Genomic DNA, 12,972 nt, shown 5'->3' with positions numbered 1-12,972 from the left:
AACTTAGGGTTCCTTCAATATTTGCTTTTATGCCCTAAGCCAGGAGGTGAGATGTCCTAGTTATTCCAGAAGTTCCTCCCAGCTCCATTTCTCCTGCTGAACAGATGCAATTGATACATGAAAGCAAAAATATTTTGCTTGCTCGTAATTGTATCTTAATGAAGCTTTCACAGCACCAAAACCCCACCGAGGGTAGAGCATCTAATGGCCCACAAGAGTTCTGCAGCCGAAATGGAAAGCAAAAAGCCTGAGTGTTCCTGGAGGTCCCGCTGCTGGGGCTGATGCCGCGGGGGCAGCACAAACACCGAGCCTCGCTGGGAGCTCATAGACGTCTTTAAAAGCCCCACAATCAATAAAGTGCAATTAAAAAACTTAGTCAAGGGGGGGCTGCCAATGTGGGGGTGATTAGGCAGGCGCTGAGCCATGCTAGGCTGAGCTGTAGAATCAGCTCCTTATTCAGATTTAGAGGGGCAGATACAAAGAAAATAATGTATTTTTATGTTATATTTCTATATCTCGCATATGTATCATATTTCTTTATGTTTATGTATCTCATATGTTATACAGTGAGGTTTTTAATTAATCTGGTTCCTATTTATATTATGTATTTATTTGCTTTCAATACATCCAGTATTTGGCAGTTTAGGAAACACGCCTTTGTTGCAGGATAACGTGACGCAGATATTCCTGCATCCTTGATCCTGAGGGAAGCACAGCCAGTCCCACTGAACCAGGGCTGCTCCCATCCCCCCTGTGCCTCACTGCTCTGCTGAGAGGAGGCACCAAAATTCAGAGTAAGCCCAACTCATGTTCTGTATCACTACAGGAAGAACATGTCACTCAGCCCTCACTCAGCTGTACTTGCCTTGTCTGTCAGATAATTCACCAACTCACCCGTCCAAGGGTGCACCCACTCTGTCCATAACCTGACAAATCCAATTATTAACCCCAGCAGAAACCCAGGCTAACACCAATATATTGTTGGGGTTTGTGTTTTTTGGCTTTTTTTTTTTCAAAGCATATTTTTTCTCAGCTTCATTGAAATTATTTGGCTTTCCTGGAGCAGATGAAAACCAGATGTTGGAGAGAGGGAAGTCCGCACGAGCCAGGAAGAAAAACCCGGGACAGCACCAGGCAGGTCGCACCCATTCATTAGCCACGTAATTCCCTTCTGCAGGAGGTTATTTAGACTGCATCTCTGTTATTACAAATATTCCAATTGAGATGTAATTCCAGGAGGCTCCGTTGTGTCCCCCACAGCCCAAAGCAGCACGCGAGGCCGAAGGCGCCAGCACCGTTCCTTTGTGCTGTGTAAGCACTTTGGGAAGCTCCGCTCCCATCTCCTGGCGTTAATGCCAAGATTACGCTCTGTAATCCCCCCTGGAGCAGCCCAAGCCCAGGATTAATTCAGGCTTAACAGCTCTTGGATGCCCACTTGTTAGGCTGAGAACATGCAAGAAGCAAAGGACTCTGTGCCCACGGACATGAGGCAGTTTGGGAAGTTTTGCTGCAGAAAGGAAGATGGATCCTCGTCCGTGCCAGTGGAGCAGCAGGACTTGGGTTATCCATCATTTTAAGCAGCCACACGATGCAAAAATAGGGAGTAAAAGTAAATTCTGGGTGAATTTAGACAGGACTGGCCACTTGCATGGGCAGCTGGAGTAGCAGGTGAGCACCACAGTGAACCCCTACACACATTTCACAGCTCACAAAGGACATGGAAGGTCTGTGCTCTCTCCACAATTTTTTTCCCATTATTTCCCCATTTAATGCTAATCCAACACTTGTCCAATAGAATATACAGATTTAAAGCAAACATCCAGTGGCAGTCAAAAGGAAGAAGGAGCAGCTCCTTCCGTGCTTCCATTAGCAAGGAAAAAAAGAAAGGAGAAGGGGGAAAATGAGCCTTGTGCTGTATTTGCTCCACAAATATCCCTGCCCAGCAACACGTTCCCTGTCAGCATCGCTGGGAATTCCAGATCATCATCATCATCCCAGCTCTGAGCAGCTGCTGCTCCGAGGGATTCAATGGAATTCCTTCAAAACTGAATCAATCAACTAAACAAATATAAATCTCACCTCCCAGTGATGTGCCCAAATCCTGGAGCAGCATCTCCAGTTATCTGACATAATGTACAATAAACACACCTCACCTTGCATTAACAGATGCATTAATTAACATATTGCACAAATTCCCAGTGCTAAATGCTCCCCAAAATAACTGAGGTGTCCAGCCCTGCTGTGCTTTTCCAAAGCACAAAGGGTTCACTTGAGTTACAGTTTGAGAATGAAGTTACAATAAAGCTCTTTCCTTGAATAATTTACTTGAATAATTAATCAAGTAAATTCTATATGACACCCGCAATGCAGATTTTTTGGTGGTATTATTATTATTATTGTTGCTATGATTGCTATTATAATATATATTATTAATATATATATAATTTGGAACTTCTATGACACCAGCAATGCAGATTTTTTGTATGTATATGAATATAGATATATTACTATTACATAAATTATTATAGCACATATTAATATATATAAATATTAATATATATTAATTTGGGTTGTTACATGTCATCAGCAACACAGATTTTTCTGGGTATATATATGCCATTATATTACTATTACAATATATATGTTAATATAGCAACTATTATTATATATCTGTTATTTTGGACTTCTATATGACACCTGCAATACACACTTGTTTGGGCATGTGTATATAATTATATTAATATTACGTTACATAGGAGATATTATTATTTTATATATGAGTTTGGACTTTTATGTGACACCTGTAATGCAGGTTTGAGTGTGTATTCATAGAATTAATAACATATTACATATATTATTATTATGGCAGATATTAACATTTATTATTATTATAGGAGATATTATTTTTATTATTATGTGTTTATTATTTTGGACTTTTATCTGGCACCTGCAATGCAGATTTGTGTGTGTATTCAAAGAATTATCATCATCATCACCACCATCATTATTATTACAATATACTAATATTATAGAGTAGTTATTATTATTTATTATGATTATTTTGGACTTCAATCTGGCACCTGCAATTTGTGTATTATTGTTATTATTATTGGATATATTATAAATAATATTGTTATTATTATTGGATATATTAATAATAATTATTAGTACAAATATTAATATAATAATTATTGTTCTGTTGTTATTATTGTTATTATTGCTGTTGTTGTTTAATTTGGGACTTGGCTCTGTCCCCTGCAATGCCCATTTCTGTGTGTTCCTGTGTATGAAATGTCCCAAAACTCACCCAACTCCACCCCAAGTTTTGCTCCACCTGCTCTTTGGAGGAATTAAACCAAATTCCTTGTTATCATTGTCCCTGGAATACGCATCCCGGGGCCATTCCCGGTGCCATCCCAGCGCTCACAGAGAGCAAGGAAAGCAGAGAGGCTTTTCCAGGCTGACCGTCCGCATCCACCCCCTCCCGGTTCACAGCTCCAGCAATGAGGTGGCACGGAGGGAACCGATGGATCGGGAACACCAACAAACCCCATGGCTGGGCCTGGAACCAAGCCAGGGCCGGATCACCACGAATCCCAGCCTAGGGAAAGCTCAGTGTGGATTCCCTGACTAAGGTAAAAAGCCTGGCTCAAATTTATGGACAGTTGGCAAAGTTACCTCTATCCCAGAGGCCTCCAAATACCAGGAACACTCTGGCCCAGAAACACCCGAGTTCAGCCTCATAACTCACCCACATTCCTCAGGCATCGCCAGCCCCCGGTCGGAGCCAGGTCACAAACTCCAACACTTCCAGCTCCACGCTTTCCAGAGCCTTAAACTAAACCATAAAAGTGGATTCCCAAAGTTTGAGAAGCTCCCTTCGGATGAAGAAGTGGATACAAGCCTTGTAGAGATGGTTGTTTTAAGGAGACAACCCCAAATCTCTGGTTCAGCACAGCCCACTCCACAAAAATCTATGGAATTTTCTACTTTTAAGGACAATCTCCTTAATTAAAGCATAATTCTATTTCCCAGGGATGTGTGTAAGATATAAGAAGAAAACCCTCAGTCAAACTTCCCATAGGAGAGGCTCAGCACTACCCCTCACAGCTCCCAGCCTGTATTAGAATATCTGGAACTCCCAGAAATCAGTAATTCCTAAAAAAAAAAAAAAAAAAAAAAAAATTCATGTTATTAAATATGCTTTGTCTCTTTTCCTTTTGTTTCTCTCTGTATTTCTTTCTTGTTTATTCTCCAAGCACGTCAGAATACTCGGGATACAGCTCCCACCCAACCCACCATAACAAACCTTTGCTCCCCAAACCTCTCATTTCTCCCCCAAAATTCCAATTTCCTTGATGACAAAGCAAAGTAAAGCATAAACATTTTGCCTTTCTCTTGGATGTGAGCATTTCATCCACATGCTTTCGTTCTCCTTTGCTCTCCCTCCTCGGCCAAGATTTTTCTCCCAATTAAAAACCTGTAAGTAGATCTGCCTGTTTTGGGACAACTTTGATCTCTACCACAAAGTCACAGCACAGGAATCCCATTCCTTTGTTCCTACCAACCAAGGATAGTGCAGATCTGGACAGTGCTGGTAAAAAATTTTAGATTTTTTTTTTTTTTAATTGCATTACGGTCAGAAATTGCTGAACTTTCCCTTTTTAGATATAGATTTGTTCTCTAAGCAATGGTTTTCATAATGACCCTGATTTGTCTTCTGCTGTACTAAATTCGTAATTATTTTGAATCTTACTCAATATTGTCCCACCTTTCCCCTATTCTGGCTTTCCTGCCGGGCACTGGTGGCCCCATTGACCCTACAAATCCCCATCCAGCTGGAGACAATACTGATTTGGGAGATCCTTGAGCTCCAGATGCCTGCAAGTGGTGGGGCTGGCAGGGAAGCCTCTCCCTGCCCAATGTCCTGGTAGGGATGGGATGAGGTGGATCCTTCATCCAGCACAGCCATCCTCGTGGGCAAAGCAGGAGGACCTCGCTCCCCAAGGCTCTTCTCGCCAACACAGATGGTGCTTCCTGACACCAAACAGTGATGGGGGGACACCAATCACCCCAGGAGAGAACGCTCTTGTCGCTCACGCTGATGTAAAATGGGACATAATTTGGATTTTATGCTTTCTATGTCTCAAAAGAAGTGATCTGCAAAATGTCCCCACTGCTTCAAACTCTTCAGGTTCCACCTGTCCTTTCATCTTTCCTGTGCCCGTGAGAGTCCAAATCCCCAGTCCCTGTGACAAAGCCACAGGCTCAACTGTCTGCCAGGACCTTTATCCTCATCCATCTTAATTAGGGAAAGAAAAGCAAGGCCCAGTCTGGTGGTGCCGTTCGGGCAGATCCTTTCAGCAGACACGGCAAACAATGACTTTATTTGCCAATCCTGAACCTCTGCCATGAGCCCCAGTGACACCTGTGCAACGTGGGCTTTGGGGAGGATGAGCTTTAACTGAACTTCTACAGAATATTTAACCTTGGGGGGTGAACCAGTAGGGGCAGCTCTGCCTCCCATGTTGCCTTACTTCTTTTGATTGATCCCTGTTGAATTTGGCAAAGCCACTGGGGCAAAGCAGGAGGTTAAGCCTGTTTATATCTTGTAGACACTGGGACCACAGAGAAAACGCTGCAGCAGAGATGGGAAATAAGATGCACACACTGCACCACTGCAGGGTTTGGTTATCACAGAATTACAGAAAAGACCTGGAAAACACCTCTGAGGTCATCAAGTCCAACCTATGATCCAACACCACCATGTGCTGGAGCAGGGAGGGGGGACCAGATGATCCACTGCGGTCTCTTCCATAACTAACCATATTGTCTCTCCACTGTATAAAATAAGTGACAACAATTTTTCTGTTATGAATAGCAATTTCTGTGCTATAAATAAGGAGGGAGTACCTCTCCCACTTGGAGACACGGCAGGCAGAGTCAGAAAATTTCCTTTGCTGCCTTGGGAAACAATTTGTTTGAATTCTGGAGCTCAGTAAGCCACTGACACCTTGTCATAGAGCAGCCTGGAGAGGGATTTGCACCTTGGGCAGGAGCAGTTCAGGGGACAGCACTGAGGGTTTGTGCCTGGAAAACCCACAGGCACAGCAGGAACCGTTCAAAAGCCCAAATTTGCCAATTGTCCCCCACCAGGAGCTGGGTGTAGTCCCAGTCCAACAAAGGTTCCTTGTTCTCAGGCCCTTCTGCTCCCCACCAAAGGTGACCAGGTTGCAGCACAGCACCCACCTGGCACCCCCCCAGCACCCAACCCACCGTGTCAAATCCGATGTGGGCTCCCCAGCCACGGGAAACGTCAAAAGGGTCTCAGTAAATGCTCCTGGAAACTGAAAAAAAATCTGTATTTTGACTGGGAGAAGGGAGGGGGAGGAAGAAACAAAATCCCTGCTACAGCATTAACTTCTCATTCCGTGACTAAAAAAACACGGTGCTGTATTAACATTAGGGATAAAAAGTCCTTGTCTGGGTTATTAAGTCCTCATGGAAGCCTCAGTGCACAGTAACAGCATGATCTCTGATCAAAAACATTATTTATCAGTGCTACATTATCATTACAGTATTTGATAAATATACTGAGAGATACATTTAAGAGAGAAAAAATAAGGATTCAGAAAATGAGCCCTTTCTTCCTGGTCGATTCAATGTGCACCCCGACATTCAAGTTTTACCAAAAAAGCTTACTACAAGCCCAAATAAAACTGGGGCAACAGGACAGAAAAAGATATTAAAAAAATGTTTTAAAGAAAGTAAATTGTTCTCTAATACCACATAATGCTGAGCATCATCTGGGTTTGCATGAGCACTTGGTCCCCATGGGTCACAGTCAGGATTACACTGTACAGATACATAAATATTTACAGAGCCTGGATATCCAGAGATCCTGATATTTAGGGGGCCATAAAGTCTGGCTATCTTGTAAGGTGAGTGCTCCACCCAGCAAGGGTAGGGTTTATTTAGCATTTCCCTCCTGGAAACAAAATAGATGCTAATTCTTAAGGGTGGAGAAAAAGCAGCTTTGTAGAAACCTGTTTTAATAACAAATCCCACCTCAGGGAAGAAAAAACAGTTTGTGCCATTCAAGAGCAGCACTCTGGACTTTGGAGTAAAGAAATATTTGCTGAAGATAGCAAATAATGAATAATAATAATAATATTAAACTCAGCCACTGATACAGCCCATCTGGCTGTGCAGGGAGAGTCTGAAGTGAAAATATTGAATAATTCAGCGTCAGAGAAAGGGATGAACAAGTCGCTGTTTGATACAGAGCCTGGAAGTGTCAAATCTCCCCAGCTGAAGAATAACAGCATTTTGCAGGCGCTGGGGAAAAGCAGTTGGTGCCTGAGCCTTGCTGTGCGAGCCCTTTGTGTCACTGCCTGCACGAATTCTTCCCACATTAGGCATCAGCTGGATAATCTCCCTCTCAAACCTTTCCAGGCAACAGGAAAAACTCCTGGTTGTTGCACCAACACCTACCCCAAACTCAAAGAGGAGAGTGAGTGGAATAGTAGGTGTTAGAGGTTAAAAAGAATCAAAAGGAGTAATGAGCAGAAGAATAAATCTTTCCTCTCCCCTTCATACAAATCCATGTTTTTGGATATAAAACCTCCAAAGCCATAGGATACAACCTAATGACTTAGAGAATCAGTGTATTGGAAAATGAACGTTGTGACTGAGTCACAGGATCTATTTCTTTTCTAAAGGCCATTTTAATGGAATTTGGTTACCTCCCATTAATACTGTTCTAAGTAGGGGGTAAAAACATGAATTGACTGAAATTTTTATCTCCCATTAATACTGTTTCAAGCAGCAACAGGATTAAAAGGGAATATACTCAAAGTTTATAGCCTATTAATGCTGTTCCAGGTAAAAATACGAATATGGGCCATTTGTAAATGTCTTCTCTCACAGGCAATGGCACCATAATTCCTATATGAAAAGAGCATCCCCTTCTCCTGGCTCCACAGGAGTTAAGAGGGTGGGATCTGCCAGTGGAGCTGGTCCTACCTGGGATAATCACATGTAGGAGAAGCAGCAGAGGATGCTGCACACTGAGCTTTGCATTTCTGTGTTGTCCAGTGCCAGCAGAATACACTGGAAGTCCAGGACACGCCTGATCCTTCCAGTTAATTGATTTTTTTACCTCCTCTCAATGGCTCTTTGTCTGGCTCTGGAAACATTCAGCAGCATCCACTGCAATGCCGGCAGCGCGGGGCCATTTCCACTCCCACCTCTCAGGGGCTGGAGCTCCAGCTGCTGCTGCCAAAGCTGGATTCAGCTGGAAGAGGCTGGGCACGACCAAAACGTCCTAGAGAATAACACTCAGTCCCTTCGAGGTGCTGCCTCCATTCTCCTCTGACAACCCAAGGATCAGGATTAAAGAAATAAGAACAAATAAGGGCTTTTGTTCCTCTACACTTTCAGGTTGCAGCCCTGACTTCCCCGCACAAGCCGAACATGCGGATTGCACAACACCACTCCAGAAATCCCAAAGCAATTCCAGCTGCTGTTCCCAAGGTTCCTGGGCAAACCACCACCCACTGGGAGCGCAAAGAGCGGTGCTGTCTCTAAAAAACCCTCGCTTCAATTTTACCAAAGCAATTCAAGCAATCAATTCCCTTTTTTTTCCAGCAGAGATGCTGCAGACACCCGTCAGCAGCCAAGGGCAGCGGCAGCTCCCTCGGCCTGTCGGCTATTTGGCTATTTTATTTTAGTTTTAAAGTAACTGAGAGCTGTGAGTGGGATGTTTGAAGAGGTAAATAAACAGCTGCTCAGAGAACACACTTGGCGTGTGGAGCTGCCACGGCTGCACCCCCAGACAAACGAGACATTGGGAAAGGGACGGATGATAAAACAATCTAGATAAAACAATCCTTCACATCAGGGCTCATCCCCTACCTGCCCAGGGACCTTTGGGCACGTGAGAAATTTCCTACTTCTGCATTTTTGCTGAGAATTGACAAAAAAAAAAATTACCAAGATGTGACAAATGAACTTGCTTTCCGAGTTCCCCAGGAAAGCTGAAGCGTGGCCCGGGAGGATGGAGGAGGACGCTCACGGGCTGCATCGGTGCAGAGGGACACACCCACATCTCACTCCTAAGGGTTATAGTCTGGGCAAACAGCTGGGATTCCAATATAAAGTTCATCTGGATGTTTCTAGTTAATCTAATTAAAGAGAAAAAAAGGTCTTCAAACACTGTCCTAAGTCCACATCAACGAATTCCCTACTTATAGAGCAAAATATCCCTGTGGTTAAATCACAGTTATCCAGGAGAGCACTGCTGAATCATGGAATCTTTTGGATTGGAAGGGACATTCAAAGATCCTCTCATTTAACTGCCCTATCATGGGCAGGGACACATTCCACTAGACCAGGTTGTTCAGCCTCTCCAGCCTGACCTCGAACACTTCCCAGGGATGGGCATCCACATCTCTTCTAGTGTGAAAAAAATCTTCCCCAATATCCAACCTAAACCTCTCCTGGTACAACTTGAGGCTGTTTCCTCTTATCTTGTCCCCTGTTCCCTGGGAGCAGAGCCCAACCCCCACCTGGTTCCTTTTCTCCAGGCTGAGCCCCCCCAAGCTGCTCCTGGTGCTCCAGCCCCTTCCCTAGCTCTGTTCCCTTCTTTGGACACACTCCAGCCCCTCAGTGTCTCTCTTGTCATGAGGAGCCAGAACTGACCCTGGGCTTCAAGGTGTGGCCTCAGCATTGCCCAGCACAGGGGGACAGGCACTGTCCTGGGCCTGTGGCCACACTATGGCTGGTACAGGCCAGGATGTCATTGGCCTTTTTGGCCACCTGGGCACACCTGGGCTCATGTTCAGCAGCTGTCACCAGCACCCCCAGGTCCTTTCCTGCCAGGCACCTTTCCAGCTGCTCTTCCCCAAGCCTGGAGCCCCATGGAGTTGTTGTGACCCAAGGGCAGGATCTGGTACTTGCCCTTGCTGACCCTCACACCTTTGGCCTCAGCCTGTGGATCCAGCCTGTCCAGATTCCTCTGCAGAGCCTTCCTGCCCTCCAACACATCAACACTCCCACCCAAACCAGTGTCTTCTGCAAACTTTGTGAGGGTGCACTCGATCCCCTTGTCCACAGCAGCGACAAAGACACTGAACAGAACTGCCCCCAGTACTGAACCCTGGTGGGAAGCTCCCCCTATTCCTCTCTCCAGAAAGAAGGGCAACTGTTGGAGCGAAGGGTTTGCACGACCATCACACTTCCTCAACGCTTCCTTAAACATCAGGGTTGGCACTTAAGTGAACCCCCAAAGACCGACACAGCATCGGGGTAACGCCCTCTGGGCTCCCAATGGAGCATCAAGGTGAGCAGAAGGAAGTTTTCTCCCCAGGTACTGCACTGAGTGGACCAGAAACAGAATGGAACTGCAGCACGTGCAACACTTCCTTGGGTAACTCCAGAAAATAGTGGAATTTGACAAGCTCAGTCTTGAAGCTAAAGAGCCAGAGAGCAAAGTTTTGGTAAGCTCAGCTCCAAGGGACACCCTGCTGAAAAAGCAAGTTCCCACAGGAAAAAGTGGGCTTTGTAAGAAAATGGGGGGAAATAGAAAAAATATCACCTATTTTTAAACCAATTTGAACCATGTTACTGGAAACATAAGTGTGATATTTAAGGAATATAAATTATGACAAATAATACATAAATACATAAATATTTTATAATAACACTTATTACAAAAAAAAAAGCATATTGCAACCATATCCACCACTCCAACCATTTCTAGCACCACTAGAAAAAAAATTTCCTATTAAATCCCAGTGTAGGAAAAAGAAAATCCATAGGATTTACATCAAATGTACTTTTAAAGGACACACTTGGTCTCAGTACATGCCTCAAACTATGTGCAGCTATGGATGATGTCACCGTGTTTAGATGGCAGTAGCAGCTTGTCTTGACAGCCATCCCCAAAAGTCTAATTTGGAAAAGGCTCACAGGAATCTCATGGAAAAAAAAAAAAATCCCAAACAATAGCCTGAAGCTGTTCAAAACAGGTAAATTAGGAAAACAGCAAAGCTGCAGAAAATAATAAATCACTTTCAATTTTGCTCCGCTTCCGTGCGAGCACGACAGCAATGGCATTCTCAGGAACAGGAGGTTCTTGTCCTACCAGAGACACTTTGCAAGCAGGGGAAGAGATTAACAGGTCCAAGTAAGTTCTTAGTTGCCCCATTCCCTAAATCAGGAGTTGTAGCACAGAGATGTCGCTGCCTCCTGAAAGACAAACCTGAGCTGAATATAATCTAATCTTAGATATGTGCAGGAAAAACAAAGGGATCAAAGGAGGTGTCTGGAGGACAGGAAGAGAATGAAGGAAAAGAGGAAAAAAAATTAAAATACACAAGTTTGGCCTTCAAGCTTCCAGAGAAGGGAAAAATTTCAACCCCAAATCACAAGGTCAAATCTGCAAATGGTTTGCAGGGTAACGCAACCCGAAGCTCTGCTCTGAAGAGCTCTTCCTTAGGGAGTTTTAGGAAGGGAAGGAAAAGCAGAAGTATGCCCACTTTATCTTCCAGGCTGCCTGATTTGTAACTCTTTGGGATGGTGCTGGCAGAGCAGAAGGAATTCTGGATTACCCTCACTTTCTCCAAGAGCCCTGGCAGCAGCAGAAGCCCCGGAGCAGCCATCCAGCTGCTGGAGTGAAGGAATGCAACCTTCTGTTCCAACAGCAAAGAAAAGAACAGATATGATTCAGATCTTTTTTTCCCTTAAAAACAGCTGTGGATCTTGCAAAAGGAAAGCAAAGAGGCTGAGTGGGTGAGTGCACTGAGTGCATCCCTGCCTTCCACCTCATCCCAACACACCAACCCAGCCAGGCTGGAGCGGTTGGAGCAACCTTGTCTGATGGAAAGGGAACTGAGAAGAGGAACTACAAAGGTGGTTTTTAAAGGAAAAGAAGATGAAAAATTAGGAAGGAATTCTTCCCTGCCAGGGTGGAGAGGCCCTGGCACAGGTTGCTCAGAGAAGCTGTGGCTGCCCCATCCCTGGAAGTGTCCAAGGCCAGGTTGGAGGGGCTTGGAGCAACCTGGGATAGTGGAAGGTGTCCCTGCCCATGGCAGGGGGTGGAACTGGATGAGCTTTGAGGTCCCTCCAACCCAAAGCACTCTGTGATTCATTCTGTGAACAGTCCCCAGAAGAAGTGAGAGGTCACCTCCAAAGCAGCATTACCAGTGAACTATTTGTGCTGCCGCTCTCAACCCAGTGGACAACTTATTCCTGAAAAAGGTATAGAATCTAAGCAAAAAAACCATTTCTCCAAACTTCCTTCTACCTCCTCTTTCATGGAGATCTCCTCCTCCACCTCTGCAAATGTAACCTAGACAGAGATGCTCCCTCTGACACTGTCAAAGAGAATTATGAAGTGACCTTGGTCCAATATGATATGTTAATGAGCACACCAAAAACCAACCAGCATTAGAGTGTTTCAAAGAAATAACAGAACTGGAGGTGGAATAACAGGGTTGCAGGTGGAATACAACAGTTTTCATACTCGTTTTCTTAAATTGATGTGGTCACCTCCTCAAATCACCACAGTAACCACCATTAATTGCAGACTACGGGAGCCTGCTCTGATATTTTCTCTTCAACTCCAAGAAGAAACAGCTCCACAATCTCTTGGACAACACCAGGAGAAGCACTGTGAGTGTAAGAACAGGGAGTCCTCTTGCCTGGGTGATTTAAAAGAATTAACACATATTTTCCTGCAGACTGTCCCAAATAAGAAGTCCTTTCGATTTCTTTACCTTCAGTTTTAGCAGCTTTGCTGCTTTTCAGGGCAAAGCCCATCTCAAACACCTTCAACCCTTTGCTAACTCCACATTAAATTACCTCAGCCCATTCCACCTGATGTGGAAAGAGAAATCAAAACCTTTTGGCTTTGCAAAATGGAGCTGTTTGCTTATCCTTAGCTGAGACATCCACAACCACTAGTCCTTC

The 12,972-nt window shown here is 44.4% G+C and overlaps 1 protein-coding gene across 7 annotated transcripts in view; it reads right to left on the bottom strand.

The window, feature by feature from the left end:
• The window catches only part of MYO9A (myosin IXA), a 167,954-nt gene that overhangs the window by 124,687 nt on the left and 30,295 nt on the right, over positions 1-12,972 (bottom strand). The gene's annotated exons all lie outside the window — the stretch shown is intronic.

This window comes from Myiozetetes cayanensis, unplaced genomic scaffold, assembly GCF_022539395.1.
Source record: "Myiozetetes cayanensis isolate MyiCay16 unplaced genomic scaffold, myiCay2020 scf14, whole genome shotgun sequence".
Lineage (NCBI taxonomy): Eukaryota > Metazoa > Chordata > Aves > Passeriformes > Tyrannidae > Myiozetetes > Myiozetetes cayanensis.
This window is presented reverse-complemented; position numbering and strand designations above follow the sequence as displayed.